The sequence below is a fragment of the Bacillus rossius genome, chromosome 5, assembly GCF_032445375.1.
Source record: "Bacillus rossius redtenbacheri isolate Brsri chromosome 5, Brsri_v3, whole genome shotgun sequence".
Lineage (NCBI taxonomy): Eukaryota > Metazoa > Arthropoda > Insecta > Phasmatodea > Bacillidae > Bacillus > Bacillus rossius.
In genome coordinates, this window is record NC_086333.1 from 84,958,881 (window position 1) to 84,973,941 (window position 15,061).

The following is a 15,061-nucleotide window of genomic DNA, read 5'->3' on the forward strand; positions in this document are numbered from 1 at the left end:
GCAGGAGTGTGTTCCTTAAGGAGCACTAGTCCTGTATAACGTACGCAGTGTTTTTGACATTTTTTTAACACTTCGTTCTCTGAGATTTGTATTGTTATAAATGGTAAGTTCGAAACATTATAAAATGAAAACCGGACGATGTTGCCACGAAGCTGATACTTTGTATTACTCGCAGGAGTGTGTTCTTTAAGGAGCACTAGTCCTGTATAACGTACGCAGTGTTATTGACATTTTTTCAACACTTCGAACAATGAGTAGTGTATGGTTATATATGGTAAGTTCTAAACATTATAAAATGGATACCAGATGATGTTGCCACGAAGCTGATACTTTGCATTACTCGCAGGAGTGTGTTCCTTAAGGACCTTAGTCCTGTATAACGTACGCAGTGTTTTTGACATTTTTTTAACACTTCGTTCTCTGAAATGTGTATTGTTATAAATGGTAAGTTCGAAACACTATAAAATGAAAACCAGACGATGTAGCCACGAAGCTGATACTTTGTATTACTCGCAGGAGTGTGTTCTTTAAGGAGCACTAGTCCTGTATAACGTACGTAGTGTTTTTGACATTTTTTCAACACTTCGAACAATGAGTAGTGTATGGTTATAAATCGTCATGTTAGAAACACTATAAAATGGAAACCAGACGATGTTGCCACGAAGCTGATACTTTGAATTACTCGCAGGAGTGTGTTCTTTAAGGAGCACTAGTCCTGTATAACGTACGTAGTGTTTTTGACAATTTTATTTACACTTCCTTCTCTGAGACGTATGAGGTAATGAATCGTCATGTTCTAATCACTATAAAATGGAAACCAGACGATGTTGCCACGAAGCTGATACTTTGAATTACTCGCAGGAGTGTGTTCTTTAAGGAGCACTAGTCCTGTATAACGTACGCAGTGTTTTTGACATTTTTTTAACACTTCATTCTCTGAGATGTGTATGGTTATAAATGGTAAGTTCGAAACATTATAAAATGAAAACCAGACGATGTTGCCACGAAGCTGATACTTTGAATTACACGCAGGAGTGTGTTCTTTAAGGAGCACTAGTCCTGTATAACGTACGAAGTGTTTTTGACATTTTTTTTTACACTTCCTTCTCTGAGTCGTGTGAGGAAATAATCGTCATGTTCTAATCACTATAAAATGGAAACCAGACGATGTTGCCACGAAGCTGATACTTTGTATTACTCGCAGGAGTGTGTTCTTTAAGGAGCACTAGTCCTGTATAACGTACGCAGTGTTTTTGACATTTTTTCAACACTTCGAACAATGAGTAGTGTATGGTTATAAATCGTCATGTTAGAAACACTATAAAATGGAAACCAGACGATGTTGCGACGAAGCTGATACTTTGAATTACTCGCAGGAGTGTGTTCTTTAAGGAGCACTAGTCCTGTATAACGTACGCAGTGTTTTTGACATTTTTTTAACACTTGGTTCTCTGAGATGTGTATTGTTATAAATGGTAAGTTCGAAACATTATAAAATGAAAACCAGACGATGTTGCCACGAAGCTGATACTTTGTATTACTCGCAGGAGTGTGTTCTTTAAGGAGCACTAGTCCTGTATAACGTACGTAGTGTTTTTGACATTTTTTCAACACTTCGAACAATGAGTAGTGTATGGTTATAAATCGTCATGTTAGAAACACTATAAAATGAAACCCAGACGATGTTGCCACGAAGCTGATACTTTGAATTACTCGCAGGAGTGTGTTCTTTAAGGAGCACTAGTCCTGTATAACGTACGTAGTGTTTTTGACAATTTTTTTAACACTTCCTTCTCTGAGACGTGTGAGGTAATGAATCGTCATGTTCTAATCACTATAAAATGGAAACCAGACGATGTTGCCACGAAGCTGATACTTTGTATTACTCGCAGGAGTGTGTTCTTTAAGGAGCACTAGTCCTGTATAACGTACACAGTGGTTTTGACATTTTTTTAACACTTCGTTCTCTCAGATGTGTATGGTTATAAATGGTAAGTTCGAAACATTATAAAATGAAAACCAGACGATGTTGCCACGAAGCTGATACTTTGAATTACTCGCAGGAGTGTGTTCTTTAAGGAGCACTAGTCCTGTATAACGTACGTAGTGTTTTTGACATTTTTTTTTACACTTCCTTCTCTGAGACGTGTGAGGTAATGAATCGTCATGTTCTAATCACTATAAAATGGAAACCAGACGATGTTGCCACGAAGCTGATACTTTGTATTACTCGCAGGAGTGTGTTCTTTAAGTAGCACTAGTCCTGTATAACGTACGCAGTGTTTTTGACATTTTTTTAACACTTCATTTTCTGAGATGAGTATGGTTATAAATGGTAAGTTTGAAACATTATAAAATGAAAACCAGACGATGTTGCCACGAAGCTGATACTTTGAATTACACGCAGGAGTGTGTTCTTTAAGGAGCACTAGTCCTGTATAACGTACGTAGTGTTTTTGACATTTTTTTTTACACTTCCTTCTCTGAGACGTGTGAGGTAATGAATCGTCATGTTCTAATCACTATAAAACGGAAACCAGACGATGTTGCCACGAAGCTGATACTTTGTATTACTCGCAGGAGTGTGTTCTTTAAGGAGCACTAGTCCTGTATAACGTACGCAGTGTTTTTGACATTTTTTCAACACTTCGAACAATGAGTAGTGTATGGTTATAAATCGTCATGTTAGAAACACTATAAAATGGAAACCAGACGATGTTGCCACGAAGCTGATACTTTGAATTACTCGCAGGAGTGTGTTCTTTAAGGAGCACTAGTCCTGTATAATGTACGCAGTGTTTTTGACATTTTTTTAACACTTCGTTCTCTGAGATGTGTATTGTTATAAATGGTAAGTTCGAAACATTATAAAATGAAAGCCAGACGATGTTGCCACAAAGCTGATACTTTGTATTACTCGCAGGAGTGTGTTCTTTAAGGAGCACTATTCCTGTATTACGTACGTAGTGTTTTTGACATTTTTTCAACACTTCGATCAATGAGTAGTGTATGGTTATAAATCGTCATGTTAGAAACACTATAAAATGAAAACCAGACGATATTGCCACGAAGCTGATACTTTGAATTACTCGCAGGAGTGTGTTCTTTAAGGAGCACTAGTCCTGTATAACGTACGTAGTGTTTTTGACAATTTTTTTAACACTTCCTTCTCTGAGACGTGTGAGGTAATGAATCGTCATGTTCTAATCACTATAAAATGGAAACCAGACGATGTTGCCACGAAGCTGATACTTTGTATTACTCGCAGGAGTGTGTTCTTTAAGGAGCACTAGTCCTGTATAACGTACACAGTGGTTTTGACATTTTTTTAACACTTCGTTCTCTCAGATGTGTATGGTTATAAATGGTAAGTTCGAAACATTATAAAATGAAAACCAGACGATGTTGCCACGAAGCTGATACTTTGAATTACTCGCAGGAGTGTGTTATTTAAGGAGCACTAGTCCTGTATAACGTACGTAGTGTTTTTGACATTTTTTTTACACTTCCTTCTCTGAGACGTGTGAGGTAATGAATCGTCATGTTCTAATCACTATAAAATGGAAACCAGACGATGTTGCCACGAAGCTGATACTTTGTATTACTCGCAGGAGTGTGTTCTTTAAGTAGCACTAGTCCTGTATAACGTACGCAGTGTTTTTGACATTTTTTTAACACTTCATTTTCTGAGATGTGTATGGTTATAAATGGTAAGTTTGAAACATTATAAAATGAAAACCAGACGATGTTGCCACGAAGCTGATACTTTGAATTACACGCAGGAGTGTGTTCTTTAAGGAGCACTAGTCCTGTATAACGTACGTAGTGTTTTTGACATTTTTTTTTACACTTCCTTCTCTGAGACGTGTGAGGTAATGAATCGTCATGTTCTAATCACTATAAAACGGAAACCAGACGATGTTGCCACGAAGCTGATACTTTGTATTACTCGCAGGAGTGTGTTCTTTAAGGAGCACTAGTCCTGTATAACGTACGCAGTGTTTTTGACATTTTTTCAACACTTCGAACAATGAGTAGTGTATGGTTATAAATCGTCATGTTAGAAACACTATAAAATGGAAACCAGACGATGTTGCCACGAAGCTGATACTTTGAATTACTCGCAGGAGTGTGTTCTTTAAGGAGCACTAGTCCTGTATAATGTACGCAGTGTTTTTGACATTTTTTTAACACTTCGTTCTCTGAGATGTGTATTGTTATAAATGGTAAGTTCGAAACATTATAAAATGAAAGCCAGACGATGTTGCCACAAAGCTGATACTTTGTATTACTCGCAGGAGTGTGTTCTTTAAGGAGCTCTATTCCTGTATTACGTACGTAGTGTTTTTGACATTTTTTCAACACTTCGATCAATGAGTAGTGTATGGTTATAAAACGTCATGTTAGAAACACTATAAAATGGAAACCAGACGATGTTGCCACGAAGCTGATACTTTGAATTACTCGCAGGAGTGTGTTCTTTAAGGAGCACTAGTCCTGTATAACGTACGCAGTGTTTTTGACATTTTTTTAACACTTCGTTCTCTGAGATGTGTATGGTTATAAATGGTAAGTTCGAAACATTATAAAATGAAAACCAGACGATGTTGCCACGAAGCTGATACTTTGTATTACTCGCAGGAGTGTGTTCTTTAAGGAGCACTAGTCCTGTATAATGAACGCAGTGTTTTTGACATTTTTTTAACACTTCGTTCTCTGAGATGTGTATGGTTATAAATGGTAAGTTCGAAACATTATAAAATGAAAACCATACGATGTTGCCACGAAGCTGATACTTTGAATTACTCGCAGGAGTGTGTTCTTTAAGGAGCACTAGTCCTGTATAACGTACGCAGTGTTTTTGACATTTTTTTAACACTTCGTTCTCTGAGATGTGTATGGTTATAAATGGTAAGTTCGAAACATTATAAAATGAAAACCAGACGATGTTGCCACGAATCTGATACTTTGTATTACTCGCAGGAGTGTGTTCTTTAAGGAGCACTATTCCTGTATAACGTACGTAGTGTTTTTGACATTTTTTTTTACACTTCCTTCTCTGAGACGTGTGAGGTAATGAATCGTCATGTTCGAAACACTATAAAATGGAAACCAGATGATGTTGCCACGAAGCTGATACTTTGCATTACTCGCAGGAGTGTGTTCCTTAAGGAGCACTAGTCCTGTATAACGTACGCAGTGTTTTTGACATTTTTTTAACACTTCTTTCTCTGAGATGTGTATGGTTATAAATGGTAAGTTCGAAACATTATAAAATGAAAACCAAACGATGTTGCCACGAAGCTGATACTTTGAATTACTCGCAGGAGTGTGTTCTTTAAGGAGCACTAGTCCTGTATAACGTACGCAGTGTTTTTGACATTTTTTTAACACTTCGTTCTCTGAGATGTGTATGGTTATAAATGGTAAGTTCGAAACATTATAAAATGAAAACCAGACGATGTTGCCACGAATCTGATACTTTGTATTACTCGCAGGAGTGTGTTCTTTAAGGAGCACTATTCCTGTATAATGTACGTAGTGTTTTTGACATTTTTTTTTACACTTCCTTCTCTGAGACGTGTGAGGTAATGAATCGTCATGTTCGAAACACTATAAAATGGAAACCAGATGATGTTGCCACGAAGCTGATACTTTGCATTACTGGCAGGAGTGTGTTCCTTAAGGAGCACTAGTCATGTATAACGTACGCAGTGTTTTTGACATTCTTTAACACTTCGTTCTCTGAGATGTGTATGGTTATAAAAGGTAAGTTCGAAACATTATAAAATGAAAACCAGACGATGTTGCCACTTATCTGATACTTTGTATTACTCGCAGGAGTGTGTTCTTTAAGGAGCACTATTCCTGTATAACGTACGTAGTGTTTTTGACATTTTTTTTTACACTTCCTTCTCTGAGACGTGTGAGGTAATGAATCGTCATGTTCGAAACACTATAAAATGGAAACCAGATGATGTTGCCACGAAGCTGATACTTTGCATTACTCGCAGGAGTGTGTTCCTTAAGGAGCACTAGTCCTGTATAACGTACGCAGTGTTTTTGACATTTTTTTAACACTTCGTTCTCTGAGATGTGTATTGTTATAAATGGTAAGTTCGAAACATTATAAAATGAAAACCAGACGATGTTGCCACGAAGCTGATACTTTGTATTACTCGCAGGAGTGTGTTCTTTAAGGAGCACTAGTCCTGTATAACGTACGTAGTGTTTTTGACTTTTTTTCAACACTTCGAACAATGAGTAGTGTATGGTTATAAATCGTCATGTTAGAAACACTATAAAATGGAAACCAGACGATGTTGCCACGAAGCTGATACTTTGAATTACTCTCAGGAGTGTTTTCTTTAAGGAGCACTAGTCCTGTATAATGTACGTAGTGTTTTTGACAATTTTTTTTACACTTCCTTCTCTGAGACGTGTGAGGTAATGAATCGTCATGTTCTAATCACTATAAAATGAATACCAGACGATGTTGCCACGAAGCTGATACTTTGAATTACTCGCAGGAGTGTGTTCTTTAAGGAGCACTAGTCCTGTATAACGTACGTAGTGTTTTTGACATTTTTTTTTACACTTCCTTCTCTGAGACGTGTGAGGTAATGAATCGTCATGTTCGAAACACTATAAAATGGAAACCAGATGATGTTGCCACGAAGCTGATACTTTGCATTACTCGCAGGAGTGTGTTCCTTAAGGAGCACTAGTCCTGTATAACGTACGCATTGTTTTTGACATTTTTTTAACACTTCGTTCTCTGAGATGTGTATGGTTATAAATGGTAAGTTCGAAACATTATAAAATGAAAACCAGACGATGTTGCCACGAATCTGATACTTTGTATTACTCGCAGGAGTGTGTTCTTTAAGGAGCACTATTCCTGTATAACGTACGTAGTGTTTTTGACATTTTTTTTTACACTTCCTTCTCTGAGACGTGTGAGGTAATGAATCGTCATGTTCGAAACACTATAAAATGGAAACCAGATGATGTTGCCACGAAGCTGATACTTTGCATTACTGGCAGGAGTGTGTTCCTTAAGGAGCACTAGTCCTGTATAACGTACGCAGTGTTTTTGACATTCTTTAACACTTAGTTCTCTGAGATGTGTATGGTTATAAATGGTAAGTTCGAAACATTATAAAATGAAAACCAGACGATGTTGCCACTTATCTGATACTTTGTATTACTCGCAGGAGTGTGTTCTTTAAGGAGCACTATTCCTGTATAACGTACGTAGTGTTTTTGACATTTTTTTTTACACTTCCTTCTCTGAGACGTGTGAGGTAATGAATCGTCATGTTCGAAACACTATAAAATGGAAACCAGATGATGTTGCCACGAAGCTGATACTTTGCATTACTCGCAGGAGTGTGTTCCTTAAGGAGCACTAGTCCTGTATAACGTACGCAGTGTTTTTGACATTTTTTTAACACTTCGTTCTCTGAGATGTGTATTGTTATAAATGGTAAGTTCGAAACATTATAAAATGAAAACCAGACGATGTTGCCACGAAGCTGATACTTTGTATTACTCGCAGGAGTGTGTTCTTTAAGGAGCACTAGTCCTGTATAACGTACGTAGTGTTTTTGACATTTTTTCAACACTTCGAACAATGAGTAGTGTATGGTTATAAATCGTCATGTTAGAAACACTATAAAATGGAAACCAGACGATGTTGCCACGAAGCTGATACTTTGAATTTCTCGCAGGAGTGTGTTCTTTAAGGAGCACTAGTCCTGTATAATGTACGTAGTGTTTTTGACAATTTTTTTTACACTTCCTTCTCTGAGACGTGTGAGGTAATGAATCGTCATGTTCTAATCACTATAAAATGAATACCAGACGATGTTGCCACGAAGCTGATACTTTAAATTACTCGCAGGAGTGTGTTCTTTAAGGAGCACTAGTCCTGTATAACGACCGTAGTGTTTTTGACATTTTTTTTTACACTTCCTTCTCTGAGACGTGTGAGGTAATGAATCGTCATGTTCGAAACACTATAAAATGGAAACCAGATGATGTTGCCACGAAGCTGATACTTTGCATTACTCGCAGGAGTGTGTTCCTTAAGGAGCACTAGTCCTGTATAACGTACGCAGTGTTTTTGACATTTTTTTAACACTTCGTTCTCTGAGATGTGTATGGTTATAAATGGTAAGTTCGAAACATTATAAAATGAAAACCAAACGATGTTGCCACGAAGCTGATACTTTGAATTACTCGCAGGAGTGTGTTCTTTAAGGAGCACTAGTCCTGTATAACGTACGCAGTGTTTTTGACATTTTTTTAACACTTCGTTCTCTGAGATGTGTATGGTTATAAATGGTAAGTTCGAAACATTATAAAATGAAAACCAGACGATGTTGCCACGAATCTGATACTTTGTATTACTCGCAGGAGTGTGTTCTTTAAGGAGCACTATTCCTGTATAACGTACGTAGTGTTTTTGACATTTTTTTTTACACTTCCTTCTCTGAGACGTGTGAGGTAATGAATCGTCATGTTCGAAACACTATAAAATGGAAACCAGATGATGTTGCCACGAAGCTGATACTTTGCATTACTGGCAGGAGTGTGTTCCTTAAGGAGCACTAGTCATGTATAACGTACGCAGTGTTTTTGACATTCTTTAACACTTCGTTCTCTGAGATGTGTATGGTTATAAATGGTAAGTTCGAAACATTATAAAATGAAAACCAGACGATGTTGCCACGAAGCTGATACTTTGTATTACTTGCAGGAGTGTGTTCTTTAAGGAGCACTAGTCCTGTATAACGTACGTAGTGTTTTTGACATTTTTTCAACACTTCGAACAATGAGTAGTGTATGGTTATAAATCGTCATGTTAGAAACACTATAAAATGGAAACCAGACGATGTTGCCACGAAGCTGATACTTTGAATTACTCGCAGGAGTGTGTTCTTTAAGGAGCACTAGTCCTGTATAACGTACGTAGTGTTTTTGACAATTTTTTTTACACTTCCTTCTCTGAGACGTGTGAGGTAATGAATCGTCATGTTCTAATCACTATAAAATGGAAACCAGACGATGTTGCCACGAAGCTGATACTTTGTATTACTCGCAGGAGTGTGTTCTTTAAGGAGCACTAGTCCTGTATAACGTACGCAGTGTTTTGGACATTTGTTTAACACTTCGTTCTCTGAGACGTGTGAGGTAATGAATCGTCATGTTCTAATCACTATAAAATGAATACCAGACGATGTTGCCACGAAGCTGATACTTTGTATTACTCGCAGGAGTGTGTTCTTTAAGGAGCACTAGTCCTGTATAACGTACGCAGTGTTTTTGACATTTTTTTAAAACTTCGTTCTCTGAGATGTGTATGGTTATATATGGTAAGTTCGAAACACTATAAAATGAAAACCAGACGATGTTGCCACGAAGCTGATACTTTGTATTACTCGCAGGAGTGTGTTCTTTAAGGAGCACTAGTCCTGTATAACGTACGCAGTGTTTTTGACATTTTTTTTTTTTACACTTCCTTCTCTGAGACGTGTGAGGTAATGAATCGTCATGTTCTAATCACTATAAAATGGAAACCAGACGATGTTGCCACGAATCTGATACTTTGTATTACTCGCAGGAGTGTGTTATTTAAGGAGCACTAGTCCTGTATAACGTACGCAGTGTTTTTGACAATTTTTTAACACTTCGTTCTCTGAGATGTGTATGGTTATAAATGGTAAGTTCGAAACATTATAAAATGAAAACCATACGATGTTGCCACGAAGCTGATACTTTGTATTACTCGCAGGAGTGTGTTCTTTAAGGAGCACTAGTCCTGTATAACGTACACAGTCTTTTTGACATTTTTTTATCACTTCTTTCTCTGAGATGTGTATGGTTATAAATGGTAAGTTCGAAACATTATAAAATGAAAACCAGAATATGTTGCCACGAAGCTAATACTTTGAATTACTCGCAGGAGTTTGTTCTTTAAGGAGCACTAGTCCTGTATAACGTACGCAGTGTTTTTGACAATTTTTTAACACTTCGTTCTCTGAGATGTGTATGGTTATAAATGGTAAGTTCGAAACATTATAAAATGAAAACCAGACGATGTTGCCACGAATCTGATACTTTGTATTACTCGCAGGAGTGTGTTCTTTAAGGAGCACTATTCCTGTATAACGTACGTAGTGTTTTTGACATTTTGTTTTACACTTCCTTCTCTGAGACGTGTGAGGTAATGAATCGTCATGTTCGAAACACTATAAAATGGAAACCAGATGATGTTGCCACGAAGCTGATACTTTGCATTACTGGCAGGAGTGTGTTCCTTAAGGAGCACTAGTCTTGTATAACGTACGTAGTGTTTTTGGCATTCGTTTAGCATTTCGAACTCTGAGATGTGTATGGTTATAAATGGTCAAGTTCGAAGCACTATAAAATGGAAACCAGACGATGTTGCCACGAAGCTGATACTTTACATTACTCGCAGTATTGTGTTCTTTAAGGAGCACTACTCCTGTATAACGTACGTAGTTTTTTTAAATATTTATAGCACTACGAACTTTCAGAATTTGAGTTTATGAATGGTCAGGTTAGAAACACTTAATAATTTAAACCATATGATTTTGCTAAGAAAATGCTACTTTGCATTAATCGACGCATTGTGTTCTTAAAAAAGCACTATTTTTTTTATTACATACTTAATTGTTAATAAAAAGAATTATTTTCACTTAGTCCCTTGTTGCATTAACTTCCTACACATTATTTTCGCCATGTACGATAATTACGGTACGATTTTCGATTCGAAGCTGGGCTTCGAAGCTAACTTATTCTCAGTGAAATAGGCCACTGTATGGGATTGTCATGCTAATGATTATAAGTACATCTTTGGATAGTAAAATGTTTTAGGTACAACACACAATTATTCCAGTGTACTGCAACTGGGTACATTTACAGCCTAGATTAAGTTAATAATTTATTTTAACTTATATTTCTTCATCCTGTATATATTTTTATCATTTAAAAACTCTTTGGATTTGTTAATGTATATCTATGTAATTGAAGCTCTATGAATGAAAAGAACGTTAAAGAACTAGCAATTATTGCAAGGACCCCTATAGGAACAATTGAACTTGTAACGGTAAATTGCTATTTTGACACCTTGTTTGTTAATGTAAAATTTTATAACTAAATGTCTTTATTTTAAATGAAACGTAAGATTTTGTATTCCGCGCTATTGTTGCGCGTGGAATTGATGTATTTCATTTAACAGATTTTAATAATCATTAGTTCTCGGCCAATCAGGAGTCCTATTTTAAATGTGGCACGCATTGTTAAACTACTTAAATTAAGAAGGTTTTAAAAAGAAAATGTGATGGCCTATCAATTAATGGACACGTATCTGACTTCGTCGAAAACTATCTTGAAGGTTAGCTATTTAGAAATAGGTATCCGCACAAAAGGATGAAAGAAACATTGTTTAAGTGTCATTGTATATTAATAGGGCTTTATCCAAAATTATAAAGATTCTAGGAGTGCATATAAATACGTGAGTAATATATGACTGTGTTTGTTACTCCATCTCGTTCATACGAAACACGTATTACGCCCATAACGAATCTATTTTGTGGCCTAACTTCAAGAAAGACATTGAGAAACTTAAATATTGTAATATTAATTACCTACGTGAATTTAATCTGATACTCGTATAACACACAACTTTAATTACCCAGTGGTCTGGGAGAGAGAGCATCAAAGCTCTACCAACTTAAACTATTTTGATCTAGCCGAGGTAAAAACATAATATGTAAACCATAATTCTAGACTGAAACTGTGTATACGATATTGGACCCGAACAAAAGAGACATTTGATTGCGAAGTAAATGTGCGCATCGTCACTCCAGATATTTTTACACACACACACACACACACACACATGTATGTGTGTGTGTTTTCTGCAGTGCCAACGATTATTAAAATTTTGAAAGCAATAATATTTTTCCTTTTGCTAAAAACCTGACTTTCATTAATAAATGGTTAAAAATTGCCATTGTGTTTTATAATATTATAATATACCTATTATCAACTGTATCTCTACACACAAGCATATGTGCATATATATAAATCTATGTGTCAATACAAGACAAGTATAATAAATAGCAACAACAGTTAAGCTAGTAGCTGCACATTTTAATCTGGTGCCAAAAGCATTGAGGCCTTTAGTCCATAGTTGTACACCAGTTCTTTTTATTTAAACACATTTAAAAGGAAAATTAAATTTTGCCACCTCCGTAATGCCACAATCACAATTCTCAAACTGAATTTGAACTTTATCCAGGTGGACTATTAAGAACACCGATTTTCATGTTTGTGGAAACAAGTTTAATTTTTACTATGAAATGAATGTATAGTATATACAATACATAATATTTTGTTCTATGCATTTAAAAAAGTTTAAGGAGGAAGAGAAAAATGTACCTCCCAATTACCCTCGTGCGGGAAATTGGGAGCTAAATTTTAAATAGCTTTATTTTTATTTTTAATTATTATTTTATATTTAAATATGTACTATTAGTACTTGTTTGGTAATATTATCCTCTGCAAATTAATACTTTGTATATTTAATTATACCACCTAATTACCCCCAAAAGGAAAATTTGGTGGTATATACACAGTTGGTAGTAGGTATTGTATGGTTCTTATTCAAATGTTTCCCATGATTTAAGGTTATGTTTATGTCTTACAGTGTTTCAAAATGCTTTGGTATACCAGATAGTACTTTAATAAATCGGATTCAGCGATAAGCCAAGTGTGATGTTCAAGGAGCTGGACGCAAACAACTTATTCCTCAGTAAATAGAGCAAGATATTGCTACTCAGATTAAATATCTGTGTGATTTTCAGCAACCACTTAATAGGGCAGAGATAACATTTATTGTGCAAGGATATTTTGAAACTAGAAAACTACCAAATCCGTTTTCCAAAACGAACAAAACCCCTGGTAGGGAATGGATGGACGGGTTTTTAAAACGATACCCAGAACTCGTAAAGCGAAAAGCACAAGGTATAGATACAAAAGGCCAGAGTGCAGTGTGCTTCTCGAGATTCGTTTACAAAGTTTTTTGAAATGCTTAGTGCAAACGTACTAGAACTTGACATAACAAATTCAACTCACGTAATAAATCTCAATGAAACAGGATATTCCAGCTCCATTAGTTCCACGGTTTTAGCAGAAAAAGGAACTAAGTGTGTGTCACAGGTGCATGGTGGCTCGGGGAAGGAAACCTCTGTAGTTGAAACTGTGGCAGCTAATGGCTATTTGTTTCCTCCTCTCATAATCTACAAGAGCAAAAATCTTTACAGTAGTTGGTGTGTAAATGGACCTGAGGGAGCAGGGTATGTATCATCCGTGAGTGGGTGGCAAGATAAAACCCTGTTCTACCTTTACTTTGAGAAACTTGTTACTTCCGTGAGTGGGTGGCAAGATAAAACCACGTTCTACCTTTACTTTGAGAAACTTGTTACTTCCGTGAGTGGGTGGCAAGATAAAACCCTGTTCTACCTTTACTTTGAGAAACTTGTTACTTCCGTGAGTGGGTGGCAAGATAAAACCACGTTCTGCCTTTACTTTGAGAAACTTGTTACTTCCGTGAGTGGGTGGCAAGATAAAACCACGTTCTACCTTTACTTTGAGAAACTTGTTACTTCCGTGAGTGGGTGGCAAGATAAAACCACGTTCTACCTTTACTTTGTGAAACTTGTTACTTCCGTGAGTGGGTGGCAAGATAAAACCACGTTCTACCTTTACTTTGACAAACTTGTTACTTGGATCGAGGATTGGCCAAAGCCAATCCTCATTATATATGATGGTCACAAAAGTCACTTATAGTACAGAGTAAGCAAGTTGGCTTTGAAAATAACATACACATTTTCTCTCTCTCCCAGCCCACTCGTCAAATAAAATACAACCCCTCGATGTTAGGGTGTTCGTTCCTGTGAAAAAGATGTGGTTGCAGGTAAAGAAAGATCATGGACGAAAGACTTCCTTCAAAAATATTTCCAAAGAAGACTTCCCATCATTGATGAAGGAACTTCGTCAAAAAGGGGCCTTCAAAGAATCTAACATCAAAGCTGCATTCAAGTCAAGTGGGATTTGGCCAGTTAACTTGACAAAAGCTCTGGCAAATTGCCACCGGCACTTGACGGCAGTGGCGGATCCAGGGGGGGGGGGGGGGGGGGGCAGCCCGAAAAACTAGTTGTCTGCTACATTAATATTGCCGACAAAAATGATTTTTTTCTGAAACCAATAAAATATTTTAATATAATTAATGAATTACTTGTAGAATCATAAAATCTGGTGGTTGGATGTTATGTGTAGTGTGAGTACATTAAATACAAATTTAGTAATTTTAAGACATTTTTTCTCTGGGGTAAATATGTAGCGTACGGATTATCGCCAAAAAAAATCGTACAAATCTGAAATAACTTTCATTATATGCTCTTTTACGTCCTCTTTTCATAACCGCCTGCGGAGATAAGAAATTCCAATTACTTTTGGAGATATTGAATTTTTAAATTTTAATTAAATTTAAATTTTTTTTATAAAAATCTGAAATAACTTTTATTATATGCTCTTTTACATCCTCTTTTCATTACAGCCTGCAGAGATAATAAATTACAATTACTTTTGGAGATATCGAAATTTTAAATTTTAATTACTATACCTGCACATTCACACGGAATTCACCATTGTTTTTTGTTTACGAATATCAATTGTTTTTTTTTTTGGATAATGTTTTCACGTGATAGTTCGTGATAGGCCAATATTCAAATGAACCAATAGGCTGCCTCCAGCTTAGGTGAGTTTTTAACGTTTCAAATTTTTATGCTTTAAAAAATTACGTTCGTTCCTACTGTTAATCCTTTGTTCCGGTTTGTTAGGTTAGGTCAGCTACATTATAAATACTTAAAAACTAAACAACCATTAAAATTAATTTCATTATTTTTAATGTCCGTTCAGTTTCAAAGTATTTATAATGTAGCTGACCTGACCCAATCTACCTTTG

General features: G+C 36.2%; 1 protein-coding gene across 2 annotated transcripts in view; it reads left to right on the forward strand.

Annotated features, from left to right (window-relative positions):
- LOC134532188 (ATP-binding cassette sub-family C member 4-like) overlaps positions 1-15,061 on the forward strand; it is a 133,376-nt gene that overhangs the window by 33,180 nt on the left and 85,135 nt on the right. The window contains exon 1 of one of the 2 annotated variants that reach the window (XM_063368596.1): positions 11,364-11,425. The exons of the other annotated variant lie outside the window; for it this stretch is intronic. The gene's annotated coding sequence lies outside the window, so the exon portion shown is untranslated. Of the gene's footprint in view, positions 1-11,363; positions 11,426-15,061 lie in introns of those variants that run through there. 2 annotated transcript variants of the gene reach the window in all.